This window comes from Salvelinus alpinus, chromosome 31 (assembly GCF_045679555.1).
Source record: "Salvelinus alpinus chromosome 31, SLU_Salpinus.1, whole genome shotgun sequence".
NCBI classification, from domain to species: domain Eukaryota; kingdom Metazoa; phylum Chordata; class Actinopteri; order Salmoniformes; family Salmonidae; genus Salvelinus; species Salvelinus alpinus.
Window position 1 is genome coordinate 15,902,341 of NC_092116.1, and position 19,359 is coordinate 15,921,699.

At 44.8% G+C, this 19,359-nt stretch overlaps 1 protein-coding gene across 5 annotated transcripts in view; it reads left to right on the forward strand.

Moving 5' to 3' along the window:
- The window catches only part of LOC139561854 (neuroligin-2-like), a 290,221-nt gene that overhangs the window by 19,578 nt on the left and 251,284 nt on the right, over positions 1 to 19,359 (forward strand). Inside the window, exon 2 of one of the 5 annotated variants that reach the window (XM_071379172.1) lies at positions 18,469 to 18,529. The exons of the other annotated variants lie outside the window; for them this stretch is intronic. The gene's annotated coding sequence lies outside the window, so the exon portion shown is untranslated. The remainder of the gene's footprint in view (positions 1 to 18,468; positions 18,530 to 19,359) is intronic. 5 annotated transcript variants of the gene reach the window in all.

Here is a 19,359-nt window from a genome sequence, read left to right on the forward strand (position 1 = left end):
CTTCCTCTTCCTCCTCTCCCCTCTCCAAGGCCATAGTGCAACAGAAACAAGTATTTCTTAGTTCAGTTTCTTGGCTGTTTTTCTGTTTGGTGCCTAATGAATAGGACTCTGTAGTGGATAGGTCCTCCTTGACTCCCACAGAAGGAGTTAAAATGCTGCAGAGAATGAGTGAAGACCTGGCTGCCAGGGAAAGTGTCTTTGCTCTCCTGTCGCCTAGATGAAACGATTCTTTTCCATTTCTGTTTAAAACTCAGAGGAGTTGGAAATATGGGGGGGATGAGAAGGTGCAAGTCAGCAGGATTTTATCCCCCTCACACTCCGTCCATCCCTCCATCCCTGAAATAAAGAGAGGGAGAACAAACACATTTCAGAGGATGAGCTTGATCCCTTAACTGGAAAACCTGCTTCTCATACGATGAGCTCAAAATGAGCTCAAAACCCCTCAACATCCACCTCTATACCTCTAACCCTCGGCCATTCACCCTTCAACATCCACCTCTATACCTCTAACCCTCGGCCATTCACCCTTCAACATCCACCTCTATACCTCTAACCCTCGGCCATTCACCCTTCAACATCCACCTCTATACCTCTAACCCTCGGCCATTCACCCTTCAACATCCACCTCTATACCTCTAACCCTCGGCCATTCACCCCTCAACATCCACCTCTATACCTCTAACCCTCGGCCATTCACCCTTCAACATCCACCTCTATACCTCTAACCCTCGGCCATTCACCCTTCAACATCCACCTCTATACCTCTAACCCTCGGCCATTCACCCCTCAACATCCACCTCTATACCTCTAACCCTCGGCCATTCACCCTTCAACATCCACCTCTATACCTCTAACCCTCGGCCATTCACCCTTCAACATCCACCTCTATACCTCTAACCCTCGGCCATTCACCCTTCAACATCCACCTCTATACCTCTAACCCTCGGCCATTCACCCTTCAACATCCACCTCTATACCTCTAACCCTCGGCCATTCACCCCTCAACATCCACCTCTATACCTCTAACCCTCGGCCATTCACCCTTCAACATCCACCTCTATACCTCTAACCCTTCGGCCATTCACCCTTCAACATCCACCTCTATACCTCTAACCCTCGGCCATTCACCCTTCAACATCCACCTCTATACCTCTAACCCTCGGCCATTCACCCTTCAACATCCACCTCTATACCTCTAACCCTCGGCCATTCACCCCTCAACATCCACCTCTATACCTCTAACCCTCGGCCATTCACCCTTCAACATCCACCTCTATACCTCTAACCCTCGGCCATTCACCCCTCAACATCCACCTCTATACCTCTAACCCTCGGCCATTCACCCCTCAACATCCACCTCTATACCTCTAACCCTCGGCCATTCACCCTTCAACATCCACCTCTATACCTCTAACCCTCGGCCATTCACCCTTCAACATCCACCTCTATACCTCTAACCCTCGGCCATTCACCCTTCAACATCCACCTCTATACCTCTAACCCTCGGCCATTCACCCCTCAACATCCACCTCTATACCTCTAACCCTCGGCCATTCACCCCTCAACATCCACCTCTATACCTCTAACCCTCGGCCATTCACCCCTCAACATCCACCTCTATACCTCTAACCCTCGGCCATTCACCCCTCAACATCCACCTCTATACCTCTAACCCTCGGCCATTCACCCTTCAACATCCACCCCTATGCCTCCAACCCTCGGCCATTCACCCCTCAACATCCACCTCCTATTCATTAGACTTCCACCACAGCTCAACCTTTCCCTGGCCACATATCAGTCATTCGTTTTTTTTCTTCTCCATTCTTTCTCTACGCAGAAGGGGACTTGTAGTGCGGGTGGCTGGCTGTTCGGAGATTTGCCCAATTAGGAGGATCTCTGAGATCATTATGGAGCAAGGCTCCGGAGTCAACTCCCTGCCCCCAAATCCACCTCTGCCCCCATAAACAGCTCCATCACCCCCTCACCCTCTAACCTCTCCCTTCCACTCTCTCTCCTTCATCCTCCTCCGTCCTCCGCTCACCTTCTCACCCCTCCCACCATCCCTCTCCCCCTCTCTTCCTCCTCACCTCTCCCCATCTCCAACCCCCTCCCTCCGTCCATCCCTCTCCTCTTCACTCCACTCTCCTCATCTACCTCCCTCCTCCTCCTCTAGTCTGACCTTCATGGGGCCTAATCGAGTGTGGAGCCTTGCTAAATGGATCCGAACCGTGAACACGTCTTGGTCCAGGCCTGCTGTCTGTCTGTCTGTCTGTCTGCCTGTCTGCCTGTCTGCCTGTCTGCCTGTCTGCCTGTCTGCCTGTCTGTCTGTCTGTCTGTCTGTCTGTCTGTCTGTCTGTCTGTCTGTCTGTCTGTCTGCCTGCCTGTCTGTGTCTGTCTGCCTGTCTGTCTGTTTCAGCCATCGGAGTTAGATTACGCTACACGTGAACCATCACTTATGCTTGTATGATGTAACAAATATATAATTATAGAATGCAATTATTTGTCCAGATGAAATCAATAATATATTTAAGCAATAAGGCCCAAGGGGGTGTGGTAAATAGCCAATAGACCACGGATAAGGGCTGTTCTTATGCCCGATACAGCCCTTAGCCGTGGTATATTGGCCATATACCACAAACCCCCAAAGTTACCAACTTATTAAGAGCAGTAAAAATATATGTTTTGTCATACGTGTGGTATATCGTCTGATATACCACGGCTGTCAGCCAGTCAGCATTCAGGCCTCGAACCACCCAGTTTATAATTAGTTGTATAACACAATATTTATTTGTCTGTTATGCCTGATTTAGAAATTTAATTTAATTTTGTGGTGATTTTTGTGGTGCTTCTATTCTCCTGGAGTTCTATTGTAGTCAGATATGCTTTTAAGATATTCTGAGAAAGACAATTGAATTTCCCTTGTGGATTTCATGACTGATCTACAAAGAGAAGAGATATGTGGTGTCTAGTGGGAGAGGAGAGCTGTTATTGCCCAGAGGACAGATTTCACTTAATGTGCTGCTGGTCGCTCCTCTGTCTGTTGTTGCTAGGGCTACAGGGAGCAGACTCCACTGACGGAGCTGTTGTTGTTTGTCAGTGTTGTTTGTTATTTGCATGGCAGAGAGGTTAGCGCCAACAATACTGGTCACTGTCACAGTCAATCCGCTCAAAGGTCAGGTTGAGAAAAATAGCCTTCTATGACCCCACAGCTTTGGTTGACAGGCAATTAACAGTCACCCAGACAAGCGTTCAAATAGTCTCAGCTATGGGCAATAATCACATTGTACTGTAGCCATTTGATAAAAAGAAAGCTCCCCTTTCTCTCTTTCTTTCATTTTGGCTTTACTGTAGTAACTAGCACAATGTCAAAGCCCTTTTCTGGGCTTGTGAGCGTTTCCCCTCGTCGGTGGGTTTTTAGGCTTGTTGTCGTGAGAATGTAGTGAAGTCGGCATGGGGCTTTCATCGTTTGCCATTCAGCTATTCGTGCATTTGTGCCGTTGGTTCTCTGGCTGGCTGGGTGTTTCAGTGTGACTGCCTGGAGACTGGCCTAGCCTCCCCCAGGGAACCATTCCCTCTCATTCCCACATTAGTCTGAGTGTCTGACCACACTCTCCACACACACATCGCAGCGCAGATTAGAAAGGAATGCTGACTGCTGCAGGCTCCATTACAGGCTCTGACTAGACCAGACCTGAGTTCAAATACTATTTGAAATTGTTGAAAATACTTGCCATGGAGTGTTAGGTGTGCAGGGTTTGCACTTTTGTGACGTTTCTATTGGTTTGCGACAGCCAAGTTCAATCGAGCACCTCTGAAGTCGTTGAAATTATCTCAGATATTACTTGAACCCAGGTCTGGCTCCTTCCTTAGCCCTTACACCCTTTACTATTACAAGCATATTTCCACCAGTCTCACTGTCACCTCAGCTTGGAGTAAATCTGGTTTTAGATGAATGGGCTCATGATGCATCTACTCCTTACTCTTTCTGATAAGGTCTATGGTTGTTCTATCACTGTGCTCTTGTCACATCTGACTTCAAGTTAGGGCTGGGCAATGTGGCCTAAAAATCTCATCTCGATTTCTACTAATTTATGGGCAATTCACGATATATTTAGATTTAAAAAAATGATTTCTCTAAATAAGCTTTATTCCATATTTCAAGATCAATACACTGCATTTCAAACAGTCGGAAATAATTGAATGAAATCAGGTCTTGTAAAATTATACCGAGGCTAAATATATATATTATATTATACCTAGGCTTCAACCTTAAGACCCACTAATAATTACATTTTTATATCGTAATAGTTTAACCTGCTTTTTTGCATTAATCACTGATCTGGCTTTCAAGTCTGTCTATGAAAATTCCCTTTTTGTTACAAATTTAACCAGAACCATACACATCCACTAATAACGACCATCTTCTGGTAGCAGGCATTATAGAAAATTAACACGTCTCATAACCAATCGCTCAAGCGCAAGCCCACCTGCTAGTGAGTAGCCAGCTAATATGTATATTTAAAGTCTAGCCAACTTGGATCTATTTGCTTGCTAACAAGGTAGAACAGTTGAACTGTTATGAATACACCCGCCTGTCCGTCTCCAACTGTTTGAACAACGTATCCTGTTCACTTTGTTTTGATGTCTAAATCAAGTGGCCCACCTGGATAAGAAGATGCTTATTTCTCAGAATGAAAACGAGTTGCTAATTCCTTATATAAATATGTCTTAGTAGGGTCTGCTCTGTTCTACATTTTGGGAGTTGAGACATAAAAAGGGTATTGTTTCAAAGGTTAAGTTCTCCTCTATTATAGTAAAATAATGTCTCAATGTGTTTCGGTGTCCGTATAATCAATTACGTTGGACCAAACCTCAAATGCCTGCACTATCAGCTCAAACATAAATATCACTGTCATGTCTACTGCTGATAAGCCTCCCAGTAAAGCAATAAACCAATCAGGAATCCCAGAAAATTGTGAAGAATAGCCCACATCAATAACTTGCTACTAACAGATAACATTAATATACTGACTATCTCTGAAACTCACTTAGATAATACCTTAGATGATACCGTGGTAGCAGTTTCAACGTCTTCAGAAGAGACAGGAATGCCAATGGTAGAGGTGTTGCCTTGTATGTGTAACAGTGTTGCCCTCTCCTCGCCCCAACCTGGGCTCGAAGCAGGGACCTTCTGCACACATTGACAACAGTCACCCACGAAGCTTTATTACCTATCGCTCCACAAAAGCCACGGCCCTTGCAGAGCAAGGGAAACAACTACTTCAAGGTCTCAGAGCTAGTGACATCACCGATTGAAACGCTATTAGCGCACTGCTAACTAGCCAGCCATTTCACACCAGTTACACTCACTCCCCTTTGCCCTCCTCTTTTTTTCTGAAGCAACCAGTGATCTGGGTCAACAACATCAATGTACCAGTGTTGCTTCCTTCCCTCTCCTCGCCCCAACCTGGGCTCGAACCAGGGACCCTCTGAACACATCAACATCTGCCTCCCACGAAGCATCGTTACCTATCGCTCCACAGCTTTACTAATGCTGCAGAAATCTGCTCTAGAGCAGTACCAAATCCATCGTATGTAGTGATCACAATATAGTAGCCATATCTAGGAAAACCAAAGTTCCAAAGGCTGGGCCTAATATAGTGTATAAGAGGTCATTGCCGTGTCTTTGGTGAAGACTGTTATTTTATCAAATCAATTCTCTGTAATTATTGTTACGTGATTAAACTAATAATGTAAATTGAATTAACTAGGAAGTCGGGGCACCAAGGAAAATCTTCTGATTACAAAGTTATACTTTTCCAAATATAACTCTTCAGATATTTTAATATCTGATCAATTAGTCTTCTATTAATGAATTATTCTTTACCTTACGTCAGTCTCATTTCAAATGTCGTTGAATTCTTGGTTATCTGCACGAACCCAGCCGGATGGACAAAGGGAAGGGGGTGTGGACTGAGAAAGGAACGGGAAAGACAAAAGGGATCACTACACACAGTTGATAATTAAATTAATTGAGATGCTAATTCTTTGCACATGAACGCTCACTCATTCGGGAATAATTGCAATCAATATTTTTATGCCCATATGTCGTTGTGATCTTCTCTGTTGGAATCGTCAGTCCGTCTGCTGGAGTCAGTTCATCAGAGAGTGGTTGTAGGTCTATCGGCGGCTCCTGATAGTGTCTGTTGTAATGGATACGTCAGGCGTCCATTGTTCTTAGAATAGATGTTTCAGCGGTTCTCGGTATTCGCATCCCAGGTTTACATAATTTCTAGCTGCATACTAGTAATTAGTATCTAAGATTTGCTCTATTCTGTAGGGATCGATAGTCTCAGAGTTGAACCACTTCCATCTGTGTAGCCAATACGCCACGTGGTATGGTTTTCTAGTCTTGGTACTCAAACCTGTGCCACCCCAGCTTACACCAAGGTATGTGTGGTCTGAAGAGGATTTCCTCAGGAGGGGTTTTTATTCGTAACAATAGAAAAGGGCGGTTCCATGACACCAGATCATGTCTGTGCTCACGGGGGCGTGGCCGCTGACTAGTTAAACTTTACAGTGAATACAATTCTCTCAAAATTAAAGGTTTACATCACATTACATCGTTTCACAAATAGTTTCATCATTACTCATTCATTTTATACAAGAATTAGATGCAAACACCATAATTGAGAAATGCACACATTCAGAGATATAGTTATGTGTGTTTCCGGTTCTTCGTGAGGTCACCAAATGAAACACACTCAACATAACTGTCCCTTAAGTGGCCACGAACCCTTCCCAAATTCTCACAAGTGGACATATAGTTTCATTTTCTCATTTTGCCGATTTAGGAGTTTGGCCTTGTGAAATCCTTTGTTCACTCTGTGGTCTCTCTGCATGAAAAAGGGAAGAGAGTCTCCACCAGGAATTTATGACTTGAGATAACAAAACCTGGGTGTAGGAGAGAGTGAGAGAGGGGGAAGCCACGATCTACACCCAGAAAGGACCACGTCATGACATCATACAATATGTTTTGTAGTGATTCCTATGTTGAAGATGTAAATAATAATTTTGTGTGGTCTGTTGTGTGTAATGAGGAGCAACCAGACGCTGCACTTGACATATTTATGAAATTGTTTATTCCAGTTACTAATAAAGCCTTTCCAACATAATCCAGGTATAGTCAGGCATTCCCCAGGGCAACTGTCTAGGTCCCTTACTTTTTCCAATCTTTACTAATGACCTGCCACTGGCTCTGAGTAAAGCCTGTGTGTGTGTGTGTGTGTGTGTGTGTGTGTGTGTGTGTGTGTGTGTGTGTGTGTGTGTGTGTGTGTGTGTGTGTGTGTGTGTGTGTGTGCGTGCGTGCGTGCGTGCGTGCGTGCGTGCGTGCGTGCGTGCGTGCGTGCGTGCGTGCGTGCGTGCGTGCGTGCGTGCGTGCGTGCGTGCGTGCGTGCGTGCGTGCGTGCGTGCGTGCGTGCGTGCGTGCGTGCGTGCGTGCGTGCGTGCGTGCGTGCGTGCGTGCGTGCGTGCGTGCGTTTACTGATGACTCAACACTATACACCCTAAACCTGAACTAAATCTTGTAATGAATAATGTGGAAATTTAACAAGTTGAGGAGGCTAAACTTGTAACGGTAGTCTTCATTCTCCTCGTCTGAGGAGTAAGAAATGTCGGACCAAGATGCAGCGTGGTGTGTATTCATATTTAATCGAATACTTTCAAGAAAGAACAAAATAATAAACTGACAAAAACAACCGAAGACGCTACAGTCCCGAAAATGTGAACACAGAACACAGGAACACACAAACAGGAACAATCACCCACAAACCACAATACAAAAACAGGCTACCTAAATATGGTTCCCAATCAAAGACAATGACTAACACCTGCCTCTGATTGAGAACCATATCAGGCCAAACGACAAACCCAACATAGAAACACAAAACATAGATAACCCACCCAACTCACGCCCTGACCACACTAAAACAAAGAAAATACAAAAGAACTATGGTCAGAACGTGACAAAACTGCTTGGAGTAACCCTGGATTTTAAACGGTTGTGGTCAAAACATTTGGATACAACAGTAGCTAAGATGGGGAGAGGTCTGTCCATAATAAAGCGCTGCTCTTCCTTCTTAACAACACTATCAACAAGGCTGGTCCTACAGGCACTAGTTTTGTTGCACCTTGACTACTCCAGTTGTGTGGTCAGGTGCCACAAAGAGGGAATTAGGAAAATTACAATTGGCCCTTAACAGGGTAGCACGGCTCACCTTTAAATGTAATGGGGATATAATATTAATAATATACATGTCAATCTCTCCTGGTTTAAAGTAGAGGAGAGATTGACTTCATCTCTACTTGTATTTGTGAGAAGAATTGACATGTTGAATGCACCGAGCTGTTTGTTTAAACTACTGGCACACAGCTCAGACACACATGCATACCCCACAAGACATGCCACCAGAGGTCTCTTCACAGTCCAAAACAGACTATGTGAGGTGCACAGTACGATATAGAGCCATGACTACATGGAACTCTATTCCACATCAAGTAACTCATGCAAGCAGTAAAATCAGATTAAAAATAACTGATAAAAATACACATTATGGAACAGCGGGGACTGTGAAGAGACACACACACAGGCACAGACACACCCATACACACACACGATAACATACGCACTATACACAAACGTACATCTGGATGTGTTGAAGATATGTGGTAGTAGAGTAGTGGCCTGAGGGCACACACTTAACATGTTGTGAAATATATTGTAATGTTTTCAAAATTGTATATAACTGCCTTCATTTTGCTGGACCCCAGGAAGAGTACCTTGTCCCTTGGCAGCAGCTAATGGGGAACCATAATAAATACAAATGCAAATATCAAGTTGAAACTGCTTGCTGTCAGAGAGGGAGAAGATGCTCTTTTGTTGTTGTTGTGAGTGTCAGGGGGAGGGGCTGTGTGCGAGTTGGAAGGTACACAGTGGAGCAGCACAGAAGGCATGAAGGAGACGAGACCAAAAAAACAAACACTCACAAAAACAAAAGCTAAAATACCTTGATTCTTAACCCTAAAAAATACCTTGATTTTTAACCCCAAAAAATACCTTGATTTTTAACCCTAAAAAATACCTTGATTTTTTACCCCAAAAATACCTTAATTTTAAACCCTAAAAAATACCTTGATTTTTTATCCCAAAAATACCTTGATTTTAACCCTAAAAAATACCTTGATTTTAACCCTAAAAAATACCTTGATTTTTGCCATACATGCATTTGGAACATCTCACCAAAACATACATTCAAATGAATTAAATTAAATCGATATATCGCCCAACCCTACTTCAAGGGTAATGGTGATAGATTAGAGGGTTGGCTTCTCGAAGTAAGACAAGAGAAGAGAAGACATGTTGAACGTAACAGTTCAATGTGCTTAAACTGAGTTTCTCAAGGACATACTGTTGTTCTCACAAGGGCAGATATTGTCAGTCTTCTGTCTCCAGTAGAAAGAACTTCATGATTTAACCCGGTCATAGATACTGTTGGGTCCATTTCTACTCACACACAGTAACAATAGAACATACTGGCTTATGTAGCTTCTCCTTCACCCTCCCCGCCTCCTGTTCTCTGTCAGTAAGAGAAACACACACACACACACTCACACACGCACACACCAACACACACTGTGAGACGACAGCTGACGACAGCTGCATATCTCCCCGTCCCCTAGCAGCAATGGCAGCCGGGCCTGGCGGGCCTCATCCCTCATACACAAACACACACACACACACACACGCAAATACACACACACACACACGCACGCACGCACGCACGCACGCACACACACACACACACACACACAAACATAAACACCTAGCTCATCCCTCATGGGGTGTCTGACAGTCAGTGATGGAGCGGCTGATGTGCAGCAGGGATTATCTGCAGGGCTGTGGGTCCCATAATGGAGCAACATCAGCATAGCTCCTCCAAGAATAAACAGACCAGCGCTTTGATGGAGGAAAATGAGAAAGGCTGGGAGAGAATGATTCAAACAAAGAATGAAAAGAGGGATGGAGAGAAGTGGGGAGAGGAGGGGGGAACAACACCGACAGAGGCACACGCGCACACACACTCTGAGCACGTGCACACACACACACACACACACATACTGAAGAGTAGCACTCTCTCTAACACACATACTGAATGCACACACACAATGCCGACATGCATACTTAGTACACACTGATGTAGAACACACACAAACCACACAATATCAGTGCACTCAGTTATACTGACACTGAATACAGTCATACACAGACATACACATATAAGTAACAATGCCTGGATTATGTATGCACATAATGAAGTCACTCATGCAGGCAGAATTAATTCTGTAGGTGGCATTATCCTTGTTTAATGGAAAGACACACATGCACACACACACATAGACACACTAACTCTCTCTCTCGCTCTCATAGATACACTCACACATTTAACTTGGCGAAAGAGCAACACACACATAGACACACACAGGCTTACGCTAGCGATACAGTTGACTGTCACCCTCATTTATCGCTTTGTGGCACAAATGTCACTTCAATGGCAGCCATACTGATCTCTTTATTAAAGCACAGTGACAAGTTCATAGGTTTACGGAGTGCCATTGTCATCAAATAGCATATTATGATATATTCTAAAAGGTTGCCTGAACACAGATGTCTATCAAAACACATCACTCACACAGCTCATGTGTAGTGACGTGAGAGAAAATAATTCCATGAATGAACGCAGACCTCACATGCATCAGCTCACACACACAGAAACACAAATCATGTCACGTGACATGTGTACACACACAGGCGCACACCTGTTTTTTCTCACCTGTCCCGTTTCCCTGTCTCCTCTCTTACCAATGTTCTGCCCTTGGTTCTGTATGTGTATGTGCGTGTGTGTGTCTGTGTGGGTGTGCTTTGTGTTTGTGTGTGTGAGGCCCTCCAGCGCAGGTGCAGGTGGAGATTGTGTTTTTGAAGCTGTTTCTGGGCACACAGGTGGACATGCAAAGGCACAGCTACACACCCTCCCCAAAGGATTCATCACAATGCCCAGATGTGTGCCATGGCGCGCGCGTGTGTGTGTGTGTGTGTGTGTGTGTGTGTGTGTGTGTGTGTGTGTGTGTGTGTGCGTGCGTGCGTGCGTGCGTGCGTGCGTGCGTGCGTGCGTGCGTGCGTGCGTGCGTGCGTGTGAATATCCGATGGCTCACATATTCACAATACCCGGATGTGAAACTTGGCATGGCATGGAATGCCGGAGCTGTGTGACTGTGTGCGTGTGTGTGTACATGCCTGTGCATGTTTGCCAAATGCTTAGATAGTGACACCGCTGCTTAATGTCTACAGAATAGGAATCGGAAACGCTTAATTTCCTCTTCACATACCATGACTCTTTTTGACATATATATTTACAACCCTCAGAAGTAGAATTGGGTCTGTTTACAAACAGCCACAGTGCTCACTTAGGTAAACACTTGGGGTACGTGCCAAATGGCACCCAATTCCCTACATAGTGCACTATGGGCCCTGGTCAAAGGTAGTATACTATGCTAGGAATAGGCTGTCATTTGGGACACAGCCGCTACCATCTACAACGTCCCTATTCCTCAGGATAGCTGTTATTCACTGATAAGCTGTGACGTGTTTTTTTGTGGCATGGCGGTAGTTTTACAGAGGTGTCTGTGTGTGTGTGTGTGTGTGTGTGTGTGTGTGTGTGTGTGTGTGTGTGTGTGTGTGTGTGTGTGTGTGTGTGTGTGTGTGTGTGTGTGTGTGTGTGTGTGTGTGTGTGTGTGTGTGTGTGTGTGTGTGTGTGTGTGCGTGCGTGCGTGCGTGCAATAACCATCTTCTGGTAGAGATGGAAGGCGTTCCCAAAATCAATTCAAATCACATTTTATTAGTCACATGCGCCGATTACAACAGGTGTAGACCTTACAGTGAAATGCTTACTTATGAGCCCCTAACCAACAATGCAGTTATAAAAAATATATGGATAAGAATAAGAGATTAAAGTAACAAGTAAATAAAGACCAGCAGTAAAATAACAATAGCGAGACTATATACAGGGGGTACCGATACAGAGTCAATGTGCGGGGACACCGGTTAGTTGAGGTATTATGTACATGTAGGTAGAGTTATTAAAGTGATAGATGACAACAGAGAGTAGCAGTGGTGTAAAAGAGGGGGCAATGCAAATGGTCTGGGTAGCCATTTTACTAAATGTTCAGGAGTCTTATGGCTTGGGGGTAGAAGCTGTTTAGAAGCCTCTTGGAACCTAGACTTGGCGCTCCGGTACCGCTTGCCATGCGGTAGCAGAGAGAACAGTCTATGACTAGGGTGGCTGGAGTCTAGGCACCTCCTCTGACACCGCCTGGTATAGAGGTCCTGGATGGCAGGAAGCTTGGCCCTAGTGATGTACTGGGCCGTTCGCACTAACCTCTGTGGTGCCTTGCAAACGGAGGCCAAGAAGTTGCCATACCAAGCAGTGGTGCAACCAGTCAGGATGCCTTCGATGGTGCCGATGGTGCAGCTGTAGAACCTTTTGAGGATCTGAGGACCCATGCCAAATCTTTTCAGTCTCGTGAGGGTGAATAGGTTTTGTCTTCACAACTGTCTTGGTGTGCTTGGATGGGGGTGTGCTCGGTCCTCTTTTTCCTGTAGTCCACAATCATCTCCTTTGTCTTGATCACGTTGAGGGAGAGGTTGTCGTCCTGGCACCACATGGCCAGGTCTCCTCCCACAAGCCTACCAGACGAGCGCCGCCTCTGGGTGAGCGTTTTCTTGTTTTCTTATGGCGGAATACAGCTCATTCAATGCTGTCTTGGTGCCAGCCTCTGACTGTGGTGGTATGTAAACAGCTACGAAGAATACAGATGAAAACTCTCTCGGTAGGTAGTGTGGTCTACAGCTTATCATGAGATACTCTACCTCAGGTGAGCAATAGCTCGAGACTTACTTAGATATCGTGCACCAGATGTTATTTATAAAAATACATAGACTGCCACCCCTTGTCTTACCAGACGCCGCTGTTCTATCCTGCCAGCCAGCTGTATGTTGATTTTGTCGTCGTTCAGCCACGACTCCGTGAAGCATAAGATGTTACAGTTTTTAATGTCCCGTTGGTAGTTTAATCTTCTGCGTAACTCATCGATTTTATTCTCCAAGGATTGCACGTTTGCTAGCAGAATGGAGGGAAGTGGGGGATTATTCGATCGCCTACGAATTCTCAGAAGGCAGCCCGCCCTTCGGCCCCTCTTTCTCCAGCTCCTCTTCACTCAGATCACGGGGATTGGGGCCTGTTCCCGAGGAAGCAGTATATCCTTCGCGTCGGGCTAGTCAGAGTCTTCTCAATTCAATGTTAATTACAAAGTAGCCTATGCCTACCTTGTAGAATGATATCAGGATTATTTGCATCAATCCAGAGGCGATTTGTTTAGAAAAATCTGCAATCACATGACCGCTATAGAAACATTGCTAACTCAAACAACGGGCTCTGGCTGGTGAGCACTTGAATTAATGGGTAACTACATCAAGAAATCTACTTTTCTTCGATTGTTCCCAGACCTCAAAAGTGTGGACTTACAACATCACATTTTTGTTGTTTTTCTATTAATTAAAAGTGTGATTTTGAGAGCTAAAACCGAAAACAAATGGGGAAAAACAGAAACCTGGAAAAACAAAACTGAGAAACACGAAATTTGGGAGAAAACGGAATCAGGAAAAAAATACAACAGATTTTAGAGGGCTGTAGATAATGAGAGTTGCTGCTTGACTGTTGAGAGAGAGGATTGAGAGAGGGAGAGAGAGGGAGGGAGGGAGGGAGAGACAGAGAGCGAGACGGAGAGAGAGACTGAGAGACAGAGGGAGCGAGAGCGAGATGTGAAAGGATTACACCTTTACTGACCTGGGCTCGGCATTACCACCGGCTCACCTCAGGGGGAAGAGAGGGAGGAGGGGTGGGGGAGGAGAGAGAGAAACAAGGGGGAGGGAGATAGACAGACCAGAGAAAAGGGATGACGAGGGAGGGAGAGACCCAGAGAGGGAGAGAAAGCAAGAGGTTGTTGCAGGGTACATTATGAAAGGGGATGGAGAGGCAACAGGAATAGAGGCTAGTCATTAAAATGATAAAATACATGTGAAGCAGGGAGAAAGAAGTACTTGATAGCTACCAGTAAGAAAGAGACAGAGAGTGCATTAAATAACAAAATCATGAATGATGCATTGAAGAAAGAACTGTTTGATGTATAGAGGGATGGAGGAGAAAAGGGTTGTTGGAAGTATATAGAGATTGAAGAGCATCTATAGAAAGGGAATGGTAAAAGTGATTGGCAACAAAGGAGAATGGAGGATGTGAGATGTACAATAGGGAGAAGCCAGTCAAAGAAAAGATGAGTTGAGTACAGTAAGTGAGGCATGAATCCAGGGAACCAAATAACGGAGAGAGTGAAGGGTTAATAGAAACAGAGGATCAAGGAATAGAGAGAGAGAGAGAGAGAGAGAGATGGGTTGATGAAGAGAGATGGTAGAAGCAATAGGTGACAGAGGAGGAGAAGGACCCAGTAACGGAGGGATAAGGAGAAAGAGGGAGAGAGACGGAGAGAGGGAAAGAGGACAGGTTGTTATTCCTCCTCCTGTGAATCAATCCGGTGATCACACTCTCGGTGGTCTCTGAACTACCACCCATCCATTGATCCAACTTAGGGGTGTGTGTGAACCTACATGTTTGCCTCCTTCTTTAGGAGCAGTTTACAAGAAGTACTCTCCCACTACCCATGTAGTTTACGACTCACCCCACTGCTATCCTTGAGTGTGGGAGTATCTCAGAGAAAGAGAGACTTGTATCATCAGTTACAAGCCATGGAGGTAGGTGAGTGTGGGTGTGTGTGTGGGTGTGTGTATGGGATGACACCCATTCTGTTAAAGAGCGACTGCCCCTAAAAAGCAACCAATCCCTTTGAAAACAGACTATGCGGCATCGATATCAGTCCGAAACATGTATTCCAGTATCAAAACTGACTACAAAGTGAAAATAGGATCATTTTGGTGATAAAGTCAGTCTTATCTAAAACGGAGTTTGGGACCTCAGCGCGTCACAACGAGTAAATGAAGGTTGGGTTTGGATTACAATTATGTCAACAAATCATGCCCCCTTCTGCCAAGCTCCACGTGCAAATCGCTACCTCCTTCCACTTCCCTTTATTAAGGGGACTCGATTAATCTGGCCCAGGCCAGACGTAGGTGTGTTCTCCTTGCGTTCGTTTTGGAACGGGGCTGTCTCCCAGGGAATGAGCCAGGTTTCCCGTTCAAAGACCACGGGGAAGTTGGATCAAAACAAAAGTGACGTCATTTGCATGTGGAGTAGGACCACAGAGTAAGATTCTGTGTTTTCACATGCAAAACGGATTTCTTTTGATAATAACGCTAATCTGCCTTCCCAGTGAAAACTGGTTAGAGAATTGTCTTCAGAAAGTATTCACACCCCTTGAATCTTTCCACATGTTGTTGTGTTACAGCCTGAATTCAAATGGATTACATTGAGATGTTTTGTCACTGGCCTACGCACATAATGTCAAAGTGGAATTATGTTTTTCAAAATGTTGTCTTGAGTCAGTAAGTGTTCAACCCCTTTGTTATGGCAAACATGTGCTTAACAAGTCAGATAATAAATTGCATGGACTCACTCTGTGTGCAATAATTGTCTTTGACATGATTTGTGAATGACTACCTCATCTCTGTACCCCACACATACAATTATCTGTAAGGTCCTTCAGTTAAGCAGTGAATTTGAAACACAGATTCAACCACAAAGACCAGGGAAGTTTTCCAATGCCTCACAAAGAAGGGCACCTATTGGTAGATGGGTAAAAATGTAAAAAGCAGACATTGAATGTCCCTTTGAGCATGGTGAAGTTATTAATGACACGTTGGATGGTGTATCAGTACACCGAGTTACTACAAAGATACATATGTCCTTCCTAACTCAGATGCAAGAGAGGAAGGAAACCGCTCAGGGATTTCAACAGGTGACTTTAAAACAGTTCCAGAGTTTAATGGCTGTGATAGGGGAAAACTGAGGATGGATCAACAACATCGTATTTATACCACAATACTAACATAAATGAGTGAAAAGAAAGAAGCCTGTATAGAATAAAAATATTCCAAAACATGCATCCTGTTTGCAACAAGGTGGTGCAACATTCTCCATGCTCAACTAGACGTTGACTGGCGATAGTTTAAACTACTATGCTGTTATCTAAAGCTCAAAAATAACGATATCAAGACCTGAACCTCAGTAATCCTTCAGATATAGCTAGCTAGTTCCTGTTAGTGTTAGCTATGATCTATCTCTATAATCTCTGACATAATGAAAAGCTCCAATTAGACTCGATTCTAGAATGTGGGCCGTGTTCCGTCGCTTCATGGCAGTAGGAGGAAGCAGAAGTTTGGTGTCAAGGGTCACGGTGCAGCGAGGGCGATGAGAGGTTTAGTGACAGATGCCATAACATTCCTGTTACGGGAACGGCCTAGCTGTCAGTCTGTCTGGCTGGCTGACTGGCTTTTTACGGAAATCTAGGCCAACTGAAGCTGCTTCACTTCAGATTCAGACCAGTCCATGACTGTCCAATAACCTGAAATATAGATGGATTTAATTATTATCTTTCTCTATTACCATCCAGTAATCAGTCTTTGGAAGTTGCGTAAAATCTATGTAATGATACCGCCCAAAAATGGCAGCAGTCCTTTGATTTAAATCCCAATTATCCTATGAAACCTAAACGTGATAGCAGGTCCGGTTCCCTCTCCTTTTTGTGTCAAAAGGGGAGTGAAACAACGACTCGGCTAGATCAGTCGATACAGAGCAGCAACTGGTGCAGGGAGGGATCGTTGGAAAACCCTGGGCATTGGCCAATGGAACCTTCTGCAATTAATCTCATTACTCCCGCCATTCAAATAAGCAGGGCACAGAGCTTTAGGGGTTTATACTCACTGGTACAGAACAATCAACGCTAGACAGATGGAAATGTACTATGTGAAAGACACGAGACGCTTTGTATATATTTTATTAAACCTTTTTTTAACTAGGCAAGTCAGTTAAAAACAAATTCTTATTTACATTGACAGCCTTCCCCAGCTAAACCCGGATGACGCTGGGCCAATTGTGCGCCGCCCTATGGGACTCCCAATCACGGCCGGTTGTGATACAGCCTGGACTGGAACCTGGGTCTGTAGTGACGCCTCTAGCACTGAGATGCAGTGCCTTAGACCGCTGCGCCACTCGGGAGCCCCGAGTGAGGACGATATATCATGTGGAATTGAGTACCGTGTCATGTCTATATGATTGCTCTGAATCGGTCTTTATGTTGGATACACCACAGATAGCCCCTAAAAACTGTTACAGGGTCAAATATTTTTCAGATCTCTAATTGCTGAGGGTGAGAGTAATCTTGTCCTACATCTGTGGTTTGCGGCAACTAAGTACCTCCAATCCACCTGTGTACTATATGAGAATCTCAGCTCCCCTTCGTCGTCACATGGTCGATGCTGTCAGGCTGAGCCAGCTGTCTTCACCTCAGCAGCACTCTCCCTCCCAGCTGGTGGACCTATTAGTATTACACTTTTAGTAGCGGCCATATTCATTTTTCAGGCTTTAATGGCTTGTCAAGCTCTTAGCCGTACCACTCTATTAAAGTTATTAGTCAGTGTTCTATGTTTATGAGTTTTGGATGAGGTAGCGGGCTGGCGTCTTTGGGAGGGGAGAGGGGAAGTGTTGGCGCCATGTTCCTGGATTAACGTCCTGTGTCCGGGCTTGTATTTATAAAGGGTGTCAGAGTAGGACTCGTGTTCTAGGATCAGTTTTGGCTTTTAGATCATAATGGATATGAGTATATGACCGGGGGGGGGGGGGGGGGGGGGCTGATCCTAGATTAGCACTGCTGCTCACTGCCTCCATATATATTGGCCGTGTTAGCTCATTCCTGTTTGCAAATACACACACGGACATGGGATTATGGCCTTGTGTGATGACATATCACACAGAGACTGTGAAGTCACACCTTTCTTCATGGAACGTGTTGTGGCGAGCAAGTGGTTAGTGAAGTGTGAATGTGATTGAATGTGAACCTGTGTGTTCAAGATCCACCAACCCAAGGGAGTTGAGTCATGTCTGGTTTTAGTGTTTGAGAGGCTTATCACTGATAAAGTAAAGGGTATAGACAGAAGTGTATTTTGTGAACTCAAACAGACATCTTTTGAAAGAATATGAACTTGACAGAATCGTCGACAAAGAGTCTTACACCATGACAAAGGTTTTCCACAATAGGTAAAACATTTGTGCAGGACTAAATTCCTATATTCCGCTTTAATATCCTCATGGTCTCTAAACTCTACTTTACCTACCTCTTAATTTCCTCCAGTGGAGCTCCAGTACTCCGGGGGCAGACACTGGCAACTCAGCCCAGACATCAGTCACCCAGGGTAAGTACAGAGCGCCTCAACCACCACCCCTGGTCCTGGAGAGGCCTCTCCATAGTTCTCACCCTGCTCTTCAACAAGCGAACTATTCCACTGTACGACCAAACACACACACACACCACAAGTATGACCAAACACACACACACCACTAGTACGACCAAACACACACACACCACTAGTACGACCAAACACACACACACCACTAGTACGACCAAACACACACACACCACAAGTACGACCGGTCAAAGTAGTGTCGTGTCAAGATGGCCTCTAGTTAAATATGAAGTAACTGGTATTTACTCTCTTCGGGGAAAGGTGGTGATGATAACCTGCAGATGCTTCACTGACTGTGGCTCAGGATGAGGGTTGTATGAGGGCCCATGTAATAACTTGTATGACTTTGTCCCAAATGGCACTCTATTCCCTATAGTGCACTAGAGCCCATAGTGCCCTGGTCAAAAGTAGTGCACTACATAGGGAATAGGGTGGTATGAGTGTTAGCCTGGTCCCAGATCTGTTTGAGCTGTACAGCCAACTCCTGTAGTTGTTTGGTATGACAATGACCATAGGAGCTAGCACAGGAGAAAACAGATGTGGGACCAGGCTATAAGAGGGTAAGAGGTCTTGGAGAAGATAAGAGAAGATAAGAGGAGAGAAGATAAGAGGTCTTGGAGAAACTGTAGCCAAGGTTTATTATAGCTGTTTATCCTTTAGCTGCTGTTTTGTTATAATAATTTACAACAACAAATGCCCATAGTTTTACCACGAGGCCCATAGTTTATTAGTGGGTAACATCAACAGATAATAGTGGGTAATATCAGTGGGTAACATCT